The sequence below is a fragment of the Acinonyx jubatus genome, chromosome A1 (assembly GCF_027475565.1).
Source record: "Acinonyx jubatus isolate Ajub_Pintada_27869175 chromosome A1, VMU_Ajub_asm_v1.0, whole genome shotgun sequence".
NCBI lineage: Eukaryota > Metazoa > Chordata > Mammalia > Carnivora > Felidae > Acinonyx > Acinonyx jubatus.
Window position 1 is genome coordinate 151,754,206 of NC_069380.1, and position 19,869 is coordinate 151,774,074.

The window sequence follows — 19,869 nt, forward strand, 5'->3', positions numbered from 1 at the left end:
TAGATAATGATCCTTACAGAATGTACCAAACAGGGGAAACATGATTAAATGCATTTAAAGTTTCACTGGCTTTGGAAGAGCGTCTTTCCTCTGTCAGTTACAGAAATGGTTAGCTGAAGGATTTTCCCCCTTCTTTAGCTTGGGAATTTTCATTTCACTCTTTGACCCATCACTGAATTTGAGATGGCACAATGGCCATTTCTTACGTCAGATCTTACCTTTTAAGGCTTCAAAGTCTGCCTTTTTGATTTCTTTGTTGTCTTATGAATATATGGGCTTGTCTCTGAGTAAATTTCCAGAATGAAGGAGAGCTTGGAAAACATCTCATTATCACAAAAACACGGTTTCTTATGAGCTCTATTCCATATGTAAATACCCACTCATTTGAGTTTCTTTTCAATGTTTGGCATTTCAGTTTGTATACATCTACATATTTATATATAAATTATTCCACACACTTTAGGAGAAACTATTATGGGGGTGGCAAACATTATGTTAAATAATTAACATTTTTACAATTCGAAAGACTTCTTTCCTTTTGTGTTTTAAAAACACTATACTTTATAGCTTATGTGGTGGTGACATGGAAAGTTCTGCAGTTCAGATCCCTGGAATTTAAGTAACATATTTTATTTTTGAATAATTAAAGTTTATTGTAATTGGAGATTTCTGTAGAAACGATTCAGCATATTTCCATGGTCTCTCTACCTTGTCTGTTCAATTGATGAGTTACTGTTTCCAAACTTCTCTGAGAGAAATGCACCTAACAGCTTGTGATGCAAATTATGCACATACAGGATTATATATTTATACACACAGAGCAGTATTTGTGGTGGCACTTGGGAATGAAAATGGTGCTTCCGACCTCTGCTCACTGTCGGATCCCATTACACCACTCCTTAAAATTATGAAATGATGCTCTGTGGTCTGAGAGAGAAGTTCCAATGCCCATGCCTGCTGACATGCCTTACCTCTTGCATTCCCTGATTCCCAGTCACTCACACGTCCCAGGCTCTCATGTGCTTTCAGACTGCTGGGCTTTTGCACAGGCTGTTGTCTCAATCTGCAGTGCTCTCTGCCTGCTTTTGTCCCTGGCAAACTCAAGTCTCCATTTTAGTGTAGCATCTTAGATAAGGACTTTATTGGCTGCTTTGAGTAATGTTTTCCTCTTTGATCTGGTGAACTTTTCATACACTATGATCACAGCAATTATAGTATTTGTAATTTGTTAAGATGTGATATTAACGTAGTGGACCAAGAACTGAGGCAAACTTTGTCTACCCTTTGCTGAATCTAAAGGCAAGTGGCTTTGATATAAGAGTCATTGTTTCTTTGCTCACAACTGGTGGAAATAGACTAGTTTGTGCAGGAAGCCTACTTCTAAGACTAGAACTCTTTTACATAAGTTACTTTAAACAAGTATATACTTTTACAGTTTTACTGATTTGGATCTACTGACCACTTCAAGATTCGTTTACATAAACTTGAAGGATTTTCCATCCAAGAATATTCTCCTTTGTCCCGTGATGTGGAATACAGGACACACGCATTAAATTATCTGCATCTGAGTTCAAGGAATTGGTTTAGATTTAAGACAGGAAAAATTCTGAGTGAGATGAGTGGAGGTAGGCTCTAGAAATGGTCTTTCTGGGCTATACCCTAAAGCATCTGGCCCCACCAAAGCTAATTGTTGAGACAGTGCAGAGCCAACATTCAGATGAATCCATTCTCTGCTTGAATTACAGCCATATAAAACCCATTCCCGGGAATTATAACACTCATCCTCCTCATTGATGGAGGTGATGTTCGGTCATGGGAGGCAGCCACTGCATTGTGCCTTATTGTTTCTTACTCTCTAAAGACGCTTGATCCTTTTTGAGTGAATATGGTCACACAACCTCTCTTAAAAGAACCCAGGATACTAGAAAGTCTAAAGGATGGGGTGTAGGTATGAGATACAGGGCCCATAGCCTGCACAGTGCTGGATCACAGCAAAGATTTAGAGGGGGAGAGTACCAGTTTTGTTCTGTTTTTCTAGGTAGATGAAAGGATCATAAGATGTCAATAAAACTGAAAATGACCATATAGGATCAGATCTCTTTCCGTTTAAAGAGCAATGGTGGCAAGCCATCCTGATGTTACCTCTTACTCTTCTTAGCTTTACATGAGAGGTGTGTTGAGAGTATGGTGGAATTGGTAAGAGAAGTCATTGTAATTTGAGCATTGGTCTGAAATGGCCCTGATTCCTAGGTAATGATAATAAAAACTCCTAAGATGATACAGGCCAAATGTCTCTGCCTTCCGTATCTTCATTTCTATTATCCCAAGATGTAGAGGCCTGAATATAGGGGGAAATGAGTCCTCACTAGTAGTAAAAATATTTGTCTATCACATGTCTTTTAAATGTCTTTCCCCCTTTTCCATATGTGTATCTTGCAGCACATTCTTAGTCTTTTCATTTCAGTATCTTCCGCATCCAGCGTAATGCCCAGGTCTCCATTGAATAAGTGAGTGCTGAATGAATGAATGGTGATGTATCGTTCCTTTTGAGGAATAACATACATTTATGAGACTGCTGATTTGCTTGTTTATATCAAACCTATGACCCCCCCAGGAGCATGGCCCTCTGTCAATGTTCCTATATCAATATGTCTGTTGCTAACTTCTGTTTTAAAACCTTTTTTGAAGCTGTACACTGACAAGATCAATGCAAAAGTCTATGAATGCCATTATTTTCAGCATTCACTCATTTTAGAAGAAAAGGAAACTTCCTTTCCTCACCTCCCACAGCCTGAAGAAAGTTTCCTTTTTGAGAACAAAAATTACCATTTGTTTCAAGCTTTCCCTTCAATTATAGCAATTTCCACATGTTTTAAAACTATTCTCAGCAAAAGAAAAATCAACATTTGCACTTTGATGCATAGGCTACTCTAGCAGCTACAGGTTTAAAGGCATCATGGCTGTGACAAATAATTTGGAAGGTTTTCTTTATTTTCTCCTGGCTATTGCCCATGTTGCCTATGAACTCAGAAGCAGGACAATCGAAACTGTTTTTTGAGTGCTGTTAAATGGTCCACATAACGTGGACCTTGATATGCACTATCAAACAGCTTGATCTTTTCTTAAGGAGAAGACAGCATACCCACTTAGCTGCAGTTTTCCTCTATATTTTTTATGTTTCACAGACTTTGGTTGGGAGGACAGTAAGGGAGCATCCAGTGCAATCAACCAGCTGTGGCCTGCCAATTCCAGTTCCTGACAGGTAGCAAGCTGGATTCTTGGCTGTAAAGAATCTCAAGCAGTCTCGATATGCTCTAGGGAGGGCAACTGTTTAGCCTAAGCAATTCAAAGAAGCATAATTGTGCTTCACAGTACACAGAAAGTCACCACATCTGTTTCATATTTTTGGCTTTTAGAACTGAACTAGAACAGAGAAATAAACATACAGCTTTGAATATAGAGTAAAAACAAGTTCATGGTGCACAGATGAGCATATTGTATGTAACTCAGTGAAAATTTCCTTAATGAGGGTTTCTTTTGGTAAAGTGAGAAATATTTCTGGTGTTAATCAAGGTTTTTTAAAAAAGATTTAATAGAAAATATTATCTATTTAAATGTCAAGGCAGCCTATCATTCTCCCTTAAATCTATTATAGTCAATTGTTGAGATGCCGCGGCGGCGTTCACGTGACCTATTGCAAATATTTGGGGAGTCATCTGCACTGCATTAGCCTTTCTAGTGGTAGTTATTTAAAAAATAATTTGGATGTAGTAGGCTAAAAACATTCAAGGCAATGAATTAGAACTTCATTAACCACTTTCATCTTTTATTTTGGTTCAAATGTAAATGCAGTCATTTGATATCTAAGTGTATATAATATGTGATGACTGTCTTTTAAAAATGTAATCTAGCAGAAAATACATCTTAATTTGAATGTAGCACTGTTTTAAATATAATTTTAATATCCTTCAGCATCTGGCGTCTCAAAGAATGAGGTCATTTGAGGTTAAGAAACTTTTCCCTGCAATAATAATAATAATAATAATAATCTTCAGACAAACAGTGAAAAAGGCAAGTACTTAATCTAAATGATCAGATACCATGGAGAAAAGGGAAGAAAGAAACTGACATGCACCAAGGCTTTCCTTTTACCAGGGTCTTTACGTTATGATGCTTATGTATTTCCCACAATAGCTATCATGTACATAATATTTTTGAGATCTTCCAGATGAAGAACTTGACATGAAATAATTAGCTCAAATATTATGAGATATGCCCTAATCATACTCAGATCCTCTTTCTTTTTCTTTCTTTCTTTCTTTCTTTCTTTCTTTCTTTCTTTCTTTCTTTCTTTCTTTCTTTCTTTCTTTCATCTTGGAGTTATGTGTTTTTGTATTTTTCTAAAAGTGTCTGTCTTTCTAGTAGTCTGTAAGCTCTATGAGGTCAAGGACTACGTCTGTCCTTCATTATATACCCAGGGACCTGCTTACATATAAATAGAGGCTAATTGATATTTATTGACAGTGATAGATGCCTGGCCCAGTTCTAAACTAATTAAATATATTAACCCTTTTAATCCTCCCCCCAAAACTTTGAATGGAGTACTATTGTCCCTACTTTATAGACATGTAATGCAAAGCACAGAGAAGTCAAGTAACTTGCCAAAGTCATGCAGTTAAGTGGAAGAAGCAGGATTTGGGCCCTGGCAATCTGACTTTATCTCTGCCCATGGTTTTAATTATGAAATGGGCTCTTGGCACAGTCAGAAATTATCTGAAGTTAAGGTCAAAAAAGACCTCATTGACAGAATTAGATGTTATGGTAACTTACCATCACCCCTAGACATAGTATTTATTCATTTCACAAAAAAAGCATTGTTTCCCTGCCAATGTGCTAAGCACCTTTTTAAATTTCCTTGCTCAGACCTTACAGGGACCGTGTGTGTGTGTGTGTGTGTGTGTGTGTGTGAATATCTTGTTTCTTCTAATTTACAGATGGGGAAACTGAGGCTATAAAAGTTTAAGTAATTTGGCCTTGGTAAATGTTGGTTAATTAGCTCACAGTCCTAGGCAGGACTTGTTCAACCCCAAACTCAGTGCTCTGTGTCACTACACAGCCTTGAAAACTCTTTGCCTTTTCTGACTCTTAATATATTACGGGTAAGTGTTATTAGCCAAAATGACACATAGAAAGACACATAGAAAGACATTAAACTTGTTGATTTTTGGCTTCCTTTCTTCTTACTTAATGATTTGGGCTTTGTGATAACATGGGTCTGTCTCTTCCTGCCTTGAAGGAAAAGCAAGGCAGGGCAGATGCTCACCTTTGTAACTGATTTAGGCTGACAGGAATTTAGTGCAGCCCTGAAGTTATGGACCAAGAGCCTTCATGATTCTGTGCCGCAAGCCAGAAAGAATAAATTATGCTGTTCCCTTCTTCTGTCATTTTAAATCTGTAAAGGAATTGTGTGCTATAAAAACTTGAAACCTGCTCCTCTATTGTTAACGTCTGATTTTTTTTATAGGCTGTCAGAGATTAGAAAGAGAGGCTGTACAGTTCAAGCATTATTTTCAATCGGGTACCTATCACACATTTTTATATCAGGAAGCTAGCAAGTATTTGTTAATTACAGCGATCATATAATCTTTCAAATGCAAATAGTCTGACTCAGATTTCAGTTTGTTTGGTACCAAGCAATGAGGAAAGAATGGTATAGCCTGATCCTTGTTTTCCTCCCATCTGTGTGCACCAGGCAATCACCACTTACAGATGGTTGTGATTCAGAGACAGGTTGCCACATGCGAAAAAAGTATGTTTCAGTTATTTTAATAAGATTTATTGCAGTAGTCACAGTTAAATGCTTAAACCTTAATGATAATTGCTGCTAATCTTTCAAGAAAATGATTAGAGTTTAATAAACCTCAAGAAGGATATTTTGCTCTAAACTTCAGTGAAATTACAAAGGTAAATTTTATGTTTACTCCCTCATCTCATAAATCAGAATGCCACATATGCCTTTTTCCATCTTCTGAAATTGGATTTTATATACACATACACATTTATATTACATGTATTGGGGACTAACTAAGACGCCTAATTTCTATGAAAAACATAATGGGTTAAGGTGACAACAAATAATTCTGAACAAATACACCAAAAAGATTGCTAGTCAGCTTTGAGGTGTTCTTTATTTCCCCTTTTTTGTGGTAAAATATACATAACTCAAAATTTATTTTAGAATTTTTAAGTGTACAATTCAGTGACATTAAGTACATTCACGGTGTCATGCATCCATCATTACCATCCATTTCTAGAATCCTTTGATCTTCCTAAGCAGATCAACTTACCTTGTCCCCATTAAATAATAAACTCCCCCTTAGCCCAGCCCCTGATGACCTCCATTTTGCTTTTTGTCTCTATGACTCTGCCGTCCTACAGACCTCGTATACATGGAATGACATAATTTCTGCCATTTTATGTCTGGCTCATTTCATTTAGTGTGATTATTTCACTTAGCATAATGTTTTTAGGTTTCATCCATATTTCAGAATTTTATTCCCTTTCATGACTGAATAATATTTCATTGTATGTATATACCGTATTTTGTTTATCCATTCATCTGTTAGTGGATATTGGCATGGACAGTGAGATGGACATTGAGACTTTTTGGGCTGCTGGGAGTAATACTGCTGTGAACATTGGGGCACACATATCAGATACCTTGCTGTGAATTCTTTTGAGTGTATACCTAAGATTGGAATTGTTGAATCATATAATAATTGTATGTTTAACTTTTTCAGGAGCTGACAAATTGATTTTCACAGTGTCTGTACCATTTTCTATTTCCACTAGCAATGCATGAGGGTTCTAATTTTTCTACATCCTGGCCAAAACATGATATTCCTCCTTCCTCCCCTTTAAATAATAACCATCCTGGTAGGTGTTTATCTTGAGATTAAAAAACTTTTCTTAATGTTTATTCATTTTTGAGAGATAGAATTCAAGTGGGGGAGGGGCAGAGAGAGAGGGAGACACAGAATCTGAAGCAAGCTCCAGGCTCTGTGCTGTCAGCAGAGAGCCCAATGTGGGGCTTGGACTCACAAACCGTGAGATCGTGACCTGAGTTGAAGTCGTATGTTTAACCAACTGAGTCACCAGGAGCCCCTAACCTTAAGAGTTTAAGTTAAATAGATATTTTGAGTAATCCTGTGAAAATATTTTAGTTAGTAATTTTATGCAAACTGTCACAAAGTTGGTAATTGAGAATAATCTTCATTTACATCCATTATTTGTATTTGTTGCGTTAATCTCCTTGATTCTTGACTCTGAATAAGACTCTGAATAGGAAAGTTCCTTTGCTTAAAGGTGATGTCAAAAAGCACATATAAATGATGTTTAACCATTTATGAAAGCTTTAATGGATAAGTAGTTTTATCTTAGTGTATAAAATAAGGTAGCAATAAAATTTGTAAATGCATGTAAGAAATGAAACAGTATAGCTTAAAAATCAGGGCATTTCTGTTGTTTTTCAGATAGGTTGATGTGTGTTTGCTAAGTAGGTTGAGATAGGAGACACACACACACACACACACACCTCTGTAATCAGGATTACGGTAAGGAGATATGAATAGATTAAATGGGATCCTCATAGATATCAAAACTTGGGATACCCTCGTTGACCTTAGATTTTAGGGTTTGTTTTCAACAGAGGATGCACTGGTATTATGAGGCTACGCTAACGGACAGGTAGAATCTGTTTGGCACATTCCAATTAGGCTTTTTCCTTTCCAAGCCAGAATTTGAATGGAATTTGTACCTTATTAAAGATTTTGCTGTCATAACCCTATACTTGTGACTGGGAGAAATGTGGAGACTGGGTGTTGGGTGTAGAGTTGTACATTAGAGAGATCACTAAGAGGGTAACTGGTCTTCCTGTTTTGGGGAAATAAAATCAATGGGTATCAAGTTTTGATTGAAGGTAGCTACAAACCATCTGTTAGATACATTTTAAGGTTTAGTATTTCATTTCTTGTACTAAACACCAACATTTTATCACCATATAATTCTAGGTTATACGGCTTCTGAGCTTCAACTTTGGGTCATGTCTGAAATAAAAGAAGTACTTATTTATTTGTAGTTTTAAGATGAAATAACTTAGTTGTATTTTTTTTTCCAGAATCAAGTTCAACACTTTTTATTGAAGTATTATGTAGAAAAACTTGTTTAAGAAAATAGAAACAAATGAAATAATTCTTCTTTGAGATCTGCAATGTTGATAGCATTTTCATTGAAACCATGTAATGTTTGTTTATAAATAAACAAGTTTATAGTAACACTTAAGGTATTAGTGCTAAAACAAATGTTTTGTAGTTCTGGTCAGGGCACTGTAAAATATAAATCAAGTAAATTGTGTCCTTTTCTCAGACAACTTATACTCCAAACTGCATGGAAGTGTGTAGGAAGTTGAGATACTGTATACATATTTAAAATACAACCATAAATGAGATATCACATTGTCAGGAACAGACAATATTCTCATTGTACTGGGAAATGCACGTTAGCCTGGGTAGTTGTGGAAAGAATGAATCATAGCCTCTCTTCCAGTGAATGACTCATGGCTGGTTGAATGGAGGTGGGAGTTTCAAGCACCCTTTCTTTGAGTGATGGAAAGAATTTTTCATCATTTTATATATTATTCAATATCTCTGTCACTGTTGCTGTTGATAAATGATATGAAAAATGATCATTTATCATTTAAAATCAATTGAGATATTTACAACTAATACTTTCCTTCCATAGATCTGGAAGTGCTTTCCAAAAATCAATTAATTTGCGCAATATACTACTGTAAGGTTAGTCTTATTATCACCATTTTATGGACAAATTCAAAGCAAGAGAGGTTAATTAACCCATCACAGAGTCCAAAGGGCCGAGTGGCAAGGCAAAATGGACTGAGCACCAACTTGAAGGCCAGGAACTCTGCTTTTAGCATGGATTTTAATTGATTTAGATCAGTTTCTCCAGCCTAAAAAGCACAAGCAATAATTCTGAATTATCATGCAGCAATATAATGTGGATTAAATAATTAATATTCTGAAGCCCTTTATAAATGTGAATTATTATTACTCATTTTAGCTTTAGACCACTAAGTCGGCCAAACTACCTTCCAGCACTGGTGACTAAAGTGTAAATTAATTGGCTAAGTGAGAAATTCATCTCACACATTTCCTGCTGAGAGATAAGAGATTCCTCTCTGCTGATTGGAAATCTATATATACAATGGTGCATTTTACTCTGCTTCCCTTAATGTATGTGTTTGTATTCAATTCCCTGGGAATTCATCTTATACAGGGAGATCCATGCTCAAAATATTAGCTTAAAATGCTCATGTTTCTTTTAGGAAAGCCTGTCTCCCCTTTTCTGGAGATGCACTTTTAGGAATATTGTCATGTGGTCAGCCAAACTAGTAGTTTGCTTTTCTAATCTTTCACACACATGCTGGGAAAGATTACAGAAAATGCTATTTTCTCCAAAGACACACTGTCCTAGCTTATCAAGTTTTGTGTTTATGTTTGGTGCTTTTTCAATAAATGTATATAGGGAACATTATATTAGAAATCTTGGGGTTGCTTTATTAAGTTTTTTTCCCTTAACCATTTGATTAGGAAAGTTATTGTTAGAGAGGCAAAAACTCCCAAACTCTTCTTTTAAAGGAGGGAAGGGCTCAGGTTTGAAAGACAGGAAGTCTAAAAGTAATTACCAGTTTTATGCCTTTTCAGGAGGATAAGGAAGTCTGTCTACAGAATTCTTAATATATCAATGGATAAGTAATAAGAATTATTTTGAAGATTGTTTTAAGATAGATTTTCAGTTATTCATTCCACAATTTTTTTTATGTTTTAAAATGTTTATTATTTATTTTTTGAGAGAGAGAGAGAGAGAGGGAGCAAGCGAGCTCAAGCAGGGGAGGGGCAGAGAGAGAAAGGGAGACACAGAATCCAATGCAGGCTCCAGGCTCTGAGCTGTCAGCACAGAGCCTGAGTGGGGCTCAAACCCACGAACCATGAGGTCATGACCTGAGCTGAATTCGAGGCTTAACCAACTGAGCCCCCCAGGTGCCCCTCAACAAGTATTTTTTGAGCATCCGTTATACGCCAGGCACAGTTGTAGATGCTGAGACTAAACACTAGGACTTTGCGGTGTATCACTTACAGTTAACAAACGAAAAAGTAGGTGTGTGAATATGTGTTCTAAGTCAGTTAGATAAAAGCTAGGAAAGTACAATGAAACCAAAAGGGGACAGAATATAATGGGGTTTCTGTTTTTAAAAGGGATGGTCATAAAAAGAGGAGATTGGGAGTTGAGCAGTTGGAAGGAGGTAGCAAGCCTTGTGGGTATCTTTGGGAAGAGCATTCCAGGCAGAGGCAACAGTGAATACAGGAGCCCTGAGAAAGGAGTATGTGGAGGGGCAGGTGTGGTGGTGATTCTAAGGGACATCACAGGGCTTAGGTATTTGGAAACATGCTCAGTTCTCTGAAAATAGCTGAAAGACCTTTGGAGAAAGAAATTGTGCACGTACACATGCAGGAAGATACTGTAAACCCTTGAACATTGGCATGGACTGTCAAGAGCTGGCAGATACCCGGTTTGCAAAGAGCTAGCAGAAGCTTCACTTACTAATTTCAAGGATGTTTAGTGAATCATTCTTGATTTTTCAAAACATATCAAGTGTCTAATTATGAAGGCAGAAGAGTAAACTTGTACTGAGGAAATGTATGCAATTTGGGCAACTACATATTGGGTCAGAGAGCCCACTGGATAACCCAGACAAATCAGTAGAGTGCACAGTGGTTTGTGTATCAACAAAGCCTAATTTTTGCCTGTAATTTCTTTTATTTAGGTAAAAATCACACACCATAAAATTTACCCTTTTAAAGTATACAACTTCGTGGTTCTCAGTATTATTCACAAAGTTGTATAAACATCACCATTGTCTAAATCCAGGATGTTTTCATGATGCCATCAGTAGTCATTCTCCTCCCATTCCAGCCCCCGCACTGGCAACTGGTAATCTGCCTTCTGTTTTTATGAATGTGACTATTTTGGACATTTTATTTTTTGAGAGAAAGCACAAGCAAGGGAGGGGCAGAGGGAGAAGAAGAGAGAATCTTAAGCAGTCTCCATGCTCAGCATGGAGCCTGATTCAGGGCTTCATCTCATGACCGTGAGATCATGACTGAACCAAAATCAAGAGTTGGATGCTTAACTGACAGAGCCACCCAGTCACCCCTATTTTGGACATTTCATACAGATGGAATCATATGTGGCCTTTTGTGTCTGCTTCTTTCACATAACATAATGATTTCAATGTTCTTCCATGTTGTAGTAAGAATAAGTAACTAATTCTTTTTTTATGTTTATTTTTTATTTCTGAGAGAGAGTGAGAGACAGAGTGTGAGTGGGGGAGGGACAGAGAGAGAGGGATACACAGAATCTGAAGCAGGCTCCAGGCTCTGAGCTGTCAGCACAGAGCCTGACACAGGGCTCGAACTCATGAGCTGTGAGATCATGACCTGAGCCGAAGTCGGATGCTTAACCAACTGAGACACCCAGGTGCTCCAGTCCTTGATTCTTTTTTATGGCTAAATAATACTCCATTATACAGATATATCACATTTTGTTTATTCATGTATTGTTAGACAATAGGATTGTTTCCACCTATTGGCTATTAGAGACATACGTGTACAAGTTTTTGTGTGGGCATATGTTTCCATTTATCTTGGGTATTTACCTAGAAGTAGAATTGTTTGGTCATGTGGGAACTATATGTTCAGCTTTTTGAGGAACTCTCAAACTGTTTCTCAACCTGGCTATACCATTTTACATTCCTACCAGCAATGTATGAGGGGTTCAATTTCCCTACATCTTATTCCACACTTGATTTTTGATAATAGATGTTCTAGTATATATGAAGTGGTCTCTTGTTGTGTTTTTTATTTGTATGTTTCTAATGACTGATGATGTTGATCATCTTTTCATGGGCATATTGGCTATTTATAATGTGTTTTTTTGGAGAAAGTTTTATTCAAGTCCTTTGCCCATTTTTAAATTATATTGTCAATTTATGGTTGGGTTGAAAGAGTTCTCTATGTATTTTGGATACTGAATCCAGATATGTGGTTTGCAATTATTTTCTCCTATTCAATGGATTGCCATGTCTTTTCATGCATAAAAGCTTTAAAATTTGATGAAGTCTAATTTATCTTCCCTCTCATGTACTGGATCCCTTGCATTTCCATATGAACTTTAGGATCAGCTTCTCAGTTTCTGTAAAGAAAAAAAATCAGCTGGGAATTTGATAGAGATTGTATTGAATCTTTAGATCTATTTGGGGAGTGACATAGTCGTAATACATACTTCCACATATATATTTAGGTCTTGTTTAATTTTTTCCACAGTGTTTTATAGTTTTTAGTTCCTATCAAGGACTTTTTAAGTTTATTCCTAAGGGTTTTTTTATACTATGCTAAATGGCATTGTTTTCATAATTTAATTTTCAAATTCTTTATTTCTAGCATATAGAAATACAGTTGATTGTGGTATACTGACTTTGTATCCTGAAACATTGCTGAAATTCTTACCTCTAGCCGATTTTTAGTGGATCTATTATTTTTTTCTGTATGCAGGGTCATATCATCTGCAGATATAGCTTATCTTTTTGTCCACTCTTTTTTTTCTGTATCATTTAAGATTACTATGTTTCCTCACAAGAGGAATGTTAGAATAAATTTTACAGGTAGTCAATCATACCATGTTCAAACTGGGCACACATCAAATCTAGCATTATGGGAGTTTTATTTATTTGGTAGTGAGCTTTTAACTATCGATGCAAATGCTAAGATACTACACCAAACATCTGCAGGAACTTTTTTCATCATTTTTTTTGAATTGTTCACAAACATTTCCTATAAAATCCAATATACCACAAAGAAATGACACATCTTTTTACTTCAATTTGAATACAATGGGAAAAAAATATATATATTACAAAGTTTTAAAGACACTAGCAGGCTGACAGTTTGACTATAGGTGAGAAAATTATCTAACAAAAATCATTTATTTAGCATCAATCACTTCCATAACCAAGTATTATTCTGATTAATAAAACTTGCTGCCATTAGGCTTCTGGCAAATATCTATACCTTTACTGAATTTGTGGAGTTGCTCTTCACTTTGGTTCTCCTTCACAGTTAGTAGCATCGAAAGCTGCTGCAGGGCAGGGACAAGCATTTGCAAAAACAAAAACAGTGTCCCCAGCTTACTATAAGCATGAATGTATATGACAAAATTACTTCTCAAGCAACGAATTTTTTTCAAATAATTTTTAAATGTTTATTTATATTTGAGAGAGAGACAGTGTGAGAGCGGGAGAGGGGCAGAGAGATGGAGACAGAATCTGAAGCAGGCTCCAGGCTCTGAGCCGTCAGCATAGAGCCTGACATGGGGCTTGAACTCACAAGCCATGAGATCATGACCTGAACTAAAGTCAGATGCTTAACCAACTGAGCCCCCAGGTGCCCCATAAGCAATGGACTTTCAAATCATCAAGAAGTCACCAGAAACAAATTTGCCAAGATATGCTTATGTTGAAGAGAATGTATTTATTTATATCAAACAGAGTGTTTAGTTTCAAAACTTAGTGTTTAGTTTGGGGTGGGTTGGGGAATCCAGCCATTTGAAAAATGACAGTCTTAAAAAAATGAACACCAAAAATAGGTTCACTAAATTTATTTAAAAAATCAGAACATTTCTTACAAAAGAGAATTACATTCTGCACACTGCTGTGAATAGATGCCAGGGACATATGGACTATTGTTACTTTTCCTCCCTGTTTCACTCCCCAAAATGTTACAATGACCACAAAGCAAAGTGTTCACAATAATTACATGGGTTTTTTTTTCTTTAGAACCACCAACAATGAGAAAAAATTAAAATTCATTCACTGTGCTGCTATTTCAAAATTTTAATGTTAATTTTTGCACACCCTTCCCCAGCCTCCTTCCTTTTTTTAAGAAACTAAAAGATTTCTTCTGGTGAACAGCAAAGATTTTACGGCACCTCGAACGCAGAACACCTATGAAGGAGAGTAATGGTGGCTTTTTAAACAGAAACAAATAGAAAAAAATGTAGGATGTAGGATTCCTCTAGTTCTTCACTAGTTGTAGAAGAACTTTCTAGAATCCTGCTTCACACTATAAAAAAAGAAAAAATATTTTGCATCAGAATCCTTCCATATCTGCACACTATTTCACACTGTTCTGCCAATACTGTGCATTTTGTATCAGGTCCTGTGTTCCTGTAATTGTAATGGTGTGATCTTCAGATCCTTCTAAAGTTTCTTCAATTTTGATCGAAGCTCCTGTCTGACAACGATTTGTTTAATCCTCTGACCGCCTTTGCCAATAATAGATCCAGCCAAATCTTTGGGAATAGTTACTTGCGTAGTAACAATAGGTCCACCAAGATAACCATATGAGCCACAACCCCTACATAGGAATAATCCTATCCAGAGCCACCCTGTGGTTCATAAACCACCTTTCATTCTGATGGGCTCAATGCAACAGAGTTCTAAGTTTCATCAGCACTGAAACCAACATTCCCATTAGTGGTCTCCAGGTCCTCCTAGGCCATTAGATCTCCTCTTTTAGGTGGTGATAGTGGAGGAAGAGGAAGATTCTGAGCTCTGCTTCAACCCTGGCTACCTCATTCAGGAAGAGACTGAGGAGGTCCTTGATGAGGGATGACATCATCATAATCTCTTCTAGATGGAGGCATAGGACACCAACCCTGACCAGGAACATTCTGTCAAAACTGCCTTTCCCCTGCATGGGAAATCCCACAGGACGTCTATGGCAGTCAGCAAAAATTGTAAAACCATCCTAGGTTTCATCATAAAAATTGGGATCGTTAAGCTGTGCATGTCCTTTGATGGGTGACTCTGTTATAAGATGATGGATGATCTTGATGCACTGTTCAGTCCTATGAAGTTTTTCTCCAATGAGAACAACTCTGTCAGTGGAATGAAGACAGGAGTCCTAGAAAAGCCTGACTGTTGTGTGTGTTCCTTCAATGTTCTTTGATTTTAGCACCTTTAACCCCAGTAATTCCTCCTGCCAGTCTCTGATGAATCAAGTTGCAACTCGAAGTCAAAGTTGCTTCCTTTATAGTGTTGGTATTTTAAGCATTCCACAGTATCAGATTCTAGTGGGAGCTGATTGGTTGCTGTGGGTGATGGCAACTGTAGGCCCTCCTCTAAGGTAGAAATTCTTCAGAATTTCTCCAATTGTTTCAGTATCAGCACTGATAGTCACTATATGCTCAGGCCACTTCCATCTGGGACTAAAACACTGGAATTGTGGTCTGTATGGGGAAACTTAATATTCTTGGCTCCTTCCCAATCACTACCCCAGCATTCTTGCTGTGTAGTAGAATGTGTAAGTCAACCAACCATCTTACCAGTGTTTCTAGATTTTCTAAAGTCTTGTTCCTCTTCCGTATCTTCTGTGTGGTGTTTACCAAATTCAGCATTGGTTATGGTGTCAGGGAAGGTTTCCTCTGGCTGGTCAGTTTCCATTTTCTTATAATAAATGGACAAAACAATCAGGTATTATATATCCTTGTAGAGCAGAGCTGAACTCTTCTGGGCAGGACCAGCTGACAGCCTAGTGCTGCAGTCACTCCCCGTGCCCCGCCACCCCAGACCAACATCCCTAGGCCCCTGGGCTGCTGTGCTGCACTCAGCTGGTCACAGCTAGACAGAGTCTTCTTGTTCTTTCTCAATGCCTTTTATTTAGTTTTCATGCCTAATTGCCTTAGTTAGAACTTTCATTCAATGTTGACTAGAAGTGCTTAAGTGGATTCCTTGTCTTATTTGTGATCTTAGGAGAAAGTGTTCACTTTTTCACTGTGGAGTGTTATGTTACCTGTGGATTGTTTTCTTTTTGTATGTAATGGTTGAAGAGTTTCTATTTTAATCCTAGAATCTTGAGTGTTTTTATCCTGACAGGTGTTAGATACGTCAAATGCTTTTCCTGAAGTGATCATTTTTTGGTCCCTTAATCTACTTCTATGGTGTAGTATATTAATTTTCATACATTGAATGCATCTTTGCATTTCTCAAATAAATCCTACTTGATGGTATTGTTTAATCCTTTTTATAAGTTGCCAGATTTGATTTGCTAGTATTTTGTTGAGGACTCTGGTGCTTATAACCTCTTTGTATAGGATAATTCTGGGCTGATGGAATGAATTGAGAAGTGTTCTCTCCACTTATATTTTTTATTTTCATTTTTATGGAAAAATGTGTTAAAGATTGGTTATTAGTTATTTTTTCTTTAAACATTTCGTAGAATTGCCAATGAAGATCTCTCATCCTGAGATTTTTATTGGTGAGAAGTTTTTTGATTACTAATTCAGTCTCTTGTCATAGGTATATTAAGATTTTCCATTGCTTCTTGATTAAGTTTTGGTAATTTTATCTTTTATTCCTGATTTTTGTAATTTAAAACTTCTATTTTTTTCTTGGTCAGTCTAGCTACAGAGCTGTCATTAAAAAAAATTTCAAAGAACCGTCTTTAAGTTTTGTTGATTCTCTTATTTTATGTTTTTCTATTCTCCCTTATTTTCCTCTCTAATCTTCATTATCGTTTAAAATTTTTGCTTTGGGCTTAGTTTGCTCTTTTTCTAGTTTCTAACAGTGGAAGATTTGGTGATTAATTTGAGATTTTTCTTTTTTATTAATAGAGGTGTGTAGAGCCATGAATGTTTTTATATTCACAGCTTTATCTTAGTCATAGCATAAATAATTTGATATATATTTTCATTTTTTAAAAACGTGTTTTCATTTTTATTAATCTCCAGGTATTTTCTAATTTCTCTTGTGATTTCTGCTTTGACACCTTAATTATTATAGGAGCATGTTAATTTCCACATATTTATGGATTTCCCAAATTTCCTTCTGTTACTGAGTTCTCATTTCATTTCATGCTATCAGAGTATACTTTGTTTCATTTAATCCTTTTAAATTTACTGAAGCTTGTTTTATGTCTTAACATATGACGTGTCCTGTAGAATGTTTCATGGACACTTGATCTTGGGGTTTTTGTGTAGTGTTGTAAGCTGTCTGTTAGGTATAATTGGTTTAAATTCTTTTCAAGTCTTATATTTCCTGCTTGATCTTCCATCTAGTTGTTCTATCCACTGTTGAAAGTAGGGTATTATAGTCTCCATTCTACCAGTTTTTGCTTCATGTACTTGTTAGGTGCATGGATGATTATAATAGGTGTACTTCTTGATGCATTGACACTTTTTCATTATAACATGTCCTTCTTTGTGTCTAGTAACAACTTTTGCGTTAAAGTCTATTTTTTTGAAATTAGTATAGCCATTCTTATTGCTTGCATGCTGTATCTTTTTCTATCTTTTCATTTTCAACTTATTTGTGTTTGTAAATCTGAATGTACAGAAAGCATCTAGTTGAATTATTTTTTAAAAGTTCATTCTGTCAGCTTCTGCATTTTAATTGGAGAATTTAATCCACTTATCTTTAATGTAATTATTAGATTACATTTGCCATTTTGCTATTTGTTTTACATGTTTTTGGTTTTATTAGTTCCTCTCTTTCTCCATGACTACCTTATTTTGTATTAAGTAGATATTTTCTGCTGTACCATTGAAATATCCTTGTTTATATTTTACTATATTTGAGATTTCTTTTTTTTCCAGTAACTAGGGAATACCATTAACATCTTCATTTATTATAGTCTAATTCAGATTAACACCAATTTAATTCAAATGGTATAAAACATTTTCTCCTTGTGACTCCATTCCCTCTCCTTTCTTTGTGCTGTTATTTTCCTACAAATTTCATCTTCATAAATATATGGTCAGGGATAGAGATATATAATCATTGCTTTGTACTTTTAAATCATATAGGAGGAAACTAGAGTTATAAATAAAAGATAAATTTATATTGTCTTTTAAAAATATTTTGTTTATCTGGGAATGTGTTAATTTCTCCTACATTTTTGAATGATAAATCTATTAAAATATAGAACTCTTGGTTGTCTAGGAATGGAGCTTTGAAAGCATTCCAATAATATTTTGCTCCTTCTAGTGGCGGTTAGGCTGATGATTGTCATGATAAATGCAGGCTTTGGATTTTTAAGACTATCATGGATCTACAGAGGAAGGAATGAGGATAAAGCAAGTTAAAATGTCAAAAGCTCACTGCTCTTACCAATTCAGCTGTTTTTCTTCTACTTTTCATTTTTTAATAAGCACTCCTCAGATTGCTGCAAGCCTTTGGTTATTTTCAGCATTGCAAAAAGCTAAATCTGACATTTTTTTTGCCAGTATTTTTATTGCTTTTATGGAAAAGAGACTTTTCAGACGTCCATACTTGTTCTTTTTACTGATGTCACTAGAACACTTAGGGTGAATCATTTTAACATCTCACCGTTTGTTATAGCATTCCAAATTAAAGCTGGTTGTTTTAGACTGAGTTTCACTGGAAACAGAACATGAGATAAAGACCTGTATACAGATAGTTTATTTGGAAGGTAATTCTAGGGAGCAGAAGTGAAAAAGCCAAAAGAATGAGGATGAGAAGGAGCACAAGCCAATATCAGGCTGTGTTAATCATGTCACTGCTACAAGCAATGGAGGCTTGGCAGTACTAGGACCTCCATGGAAACACACAGAATGCCTTCCAAACCAGAGGTGAATGCATTTTTCCATCAGCTCTTATCTTCAATTAGCTGGTTATATCTGCAATGTTCTTAACTTTCTGATACTTCCATGTCTCAAGTGCCATGACCAGAGAAAGTGCCTGTATTATCCACACATTGAGGGAAAAGGGTATACCTGCTGTAGACACTGTCAGCACAAAATGAATCAAAGGTCTCTCTGGTATTGTTTTCCCTAGCTGAGACTGCAGTCAGAGGTGAGGTGAAGAGGACATGGGCTGGAGTATCTATATGTATTAGTCAGGGTTCTCCAGAGAAACAGAAGCAGAAATAGAGAAACAGAAGCAACGGTGTGTGTGTGTGTGTGTGTGTGTGTGTGTGTGTCTGTGTATGGTGTATTGTATGAGCCAATTTCATATATATATATGCCATTTTTTAGAGTTTATTTTTATTTTGAAAGAGAGATTGAGAGCATGTGCAGGGGAGGGGCAGAGAGAAGGGGAAAGAGAAAGAATCTCAACAGACTCGGTGCTGTCAGCAGGGAGCCTAGTGTGGGGCTCAAATCCATAAACTCTGAGGTCATGACCTGAGCCAAAACCAAGAGCTGGACACTCAACTGTCTGAGCCATCTAGGCACCCCTATATGCACCATTATAATAATATATACAATATATTATGATATATGACAAGGAGTTGGCTCACACAGTTATGGGGCTGGCAAGTCCCAAGATTTGTAGGATTAGTCTGCAAAATGGAAATGCAAAAGAGTTGATGGTGTGGCTCCATTTTAAGTTCAAAGGCACAATAACAAGGAGAGTTGATGATGTCTGAAGGCCAGCAGGCTTGCAACCCAGAAAGAGCTGATATGATATTTCAGATTGAGTTTGAAGGCTGGAAGAAGCCCATGTCCCAGAGAGAAGGCAGTCAAACAAGCAAAAAAAAAAAAACCACCTATCTTCCTTAGGGAATAGTCAATCCCGTTGTTCTATTTAGGCTTTCATCTGACTGGATGAGGGCCCATACTTTAGGGAGAACAATCTACAAAATCTGCTGAAGTTAATCTCATTCAATATGCTCATAGAAACACCTGGAATAATGTTTGGCCAAATATCTGGGAACCCTG

At 36.4% G+C, this 19,869-nt stretch overlaps 1 long non-coding RNA gene and 1 pseudogene across 2 annotated transcripts in view; one reads left to right on the plus strand and one right to left on the minus strand.

Moving 5' to 3' along the window:
• The window catches only part of LOC106968797 (uncharacterized), a 231,146-nt gene that overhangs the window by 140,742 nt on the left and 70,535 nt on the right, over nucleotides 1-19,869 (plus strand). The gene's annotated exons all lie outside the window — the stretch shown is intronic.
• On the minus strand, nucleotides 14,109-15,634 carry LOC106969237 (heterogeneous nuclear ribonucleoprotein K-like; annotated as a pseudogene).